We start from the raw sequence: 1,763 nt of genomic DNA, 5'->3' as shown, positions 1-1,763 counted from the left end.
TGGAGGTGACGAAGAGCTCGTCGTAAAGGGTTACGTCGACGCTAGCTTTGACACAGATCTGGATGACTCTAAGTCACAAACCGGATACGTGTATATTTTGAATGTTAGGGCAGTAAGCTGGTGCAGTTGGAAGCAGAGCGTCGTGGCGGGATCTACATGTGAAGCGGAGTACATGGCAGCCTCGGAGGCAGCACATGAAGCAATTTGGGTGAAGGAGTTCATCACCGACCTCAGAGTCATACCCAATGCGTCGGGGCCAATCAAACTCTTCTGTGACAACACTGGAGCTATTGCACTTGCCAAGGAGCCCAGGTTTCACAAGAAGACCAGGCACATCAAGCGTCGCTTCAACTCCATTCGTGAAAATGTTCAAGATGGAGACATAGATATTTGTAAAGTACATACGGACCTGAATGTAGCAGATCCGTTGACTAAACCTCTCCCTAGGGCAAAACATGATCAACACCAGAATTCCATGGGTGTTCGATTCATCACAATGTAACTAGATTATTGACTCTAGTGCAAGTGGGAGACTGTTGGAAATATGCCCTAGAGGCAATAATAAAAGCATTATTATTATATTTCCTTGTTCATGATAATTGTCTTTATTCATGCTATAATTGTGTTATCCGGAAATCGTAATACATGTGTGAATAACAGACACCAACATGTCCCTAGTAAGCCTCTAGTTGACTAGCTCGTTGATCAACAGATAGTCATGGTTTCCTGACTATGGACATTGGATGTCATTGATAACGAGATCACATCATTAGGAGAATGATGTGATGGACAAGACCCAATCCTAAACATAGCACAAGCTCGTATAGTTCGTTTGCTAGAGTTTTTTCCAATGTCAAGTATCCTTTCCTTAGACCATGAGATCGTGTAACTCCCGGATACCGTAGGAGTGCTTTGGGTATACCAAACGTCACAACGTAACTTGGTGACCATAAAGGTGTACTACGGGTATCTCCGAAAGTGTCTGTTGGGTGACACGGATCAAGACTGGGATTTGTCACTCCGTATGACGGAGAGGTATCACTGGGCCCACTCGGTAATGCATCATCATTATGAGCTCAAAGTGACCAAGTGTCTGGTCACGGGATCATGCATTACGGTACGAGTAAAGTGACTTGCCGGTAACGAGATTGAACGAGGTATTGGGATACCGACGATCGAATCTCGGGCAAGTAACATACCGACTGGCAAAGGGAATTGCATACGGGGTTGCTTGAATCCTCGACATCGTGGTTCATCCAATGAGATCATCGTGGAGCATGTGGGAGCCAACATGGGTATCCAGATCCCGCTGTTGGTTATTGACCAGAGAGTTGTCTCGGTCATGTCTGCTTGTCTCCCGAACCTGTAGGGTCTACACACTTAAGGTTCGGTGACGCTAGGGTTGTGAAGATATGTATATGCAGTAACCCGAATGTTGTTCGGAGTCCCGGATGAGATCTCGGACGTCACGAGGAGTTTCGGAATGGTCCGGAGGTAAAGAATTATATATAGAAAGTGCTGTTGCGGTCATCGGGACAAGTTTCGGGGTCACCGGTATTGTACCGGGAGCACCGGAAGGGTCCCGGGGGTCCACCGGGTGGGGCCACCCATCCCGGAGGGCCCCATGGGCCAAAGTGGGGAGGGGAACCAGCCCATAGTGGGCTGGTGCGCCCCCCTAGGCCCACCCCATGCGCCTAGGGTTGAAACCCTAGGGGTAGGGGGGGGGGCGCCCCACCTTGGCTTGGGGGCCACTCCAGCCCTTG

The sequence above is a fragment of the Triticum dicoccoides genome, chromosome 2A (genome assembly GCF_002162155.2).
Source record: "Triticum dicoccoides isolate Atlit2015 ecotype Zavitan chromosome 2A, WEW_v2.0, whole genome shotgun sequence".
In the NCBI taxonomy this organism is placed as follows: Eukaryota; Viridiplantae; Streptophyta; class Magnoliopsida; order Poales; family Poaceae; genus Triticum; species Triticum dicoccoides.
The sequence above is the reverse complement of the archived record's forward strand: the minus strand, read 5'-3'. Positions refer to the sequence as shown.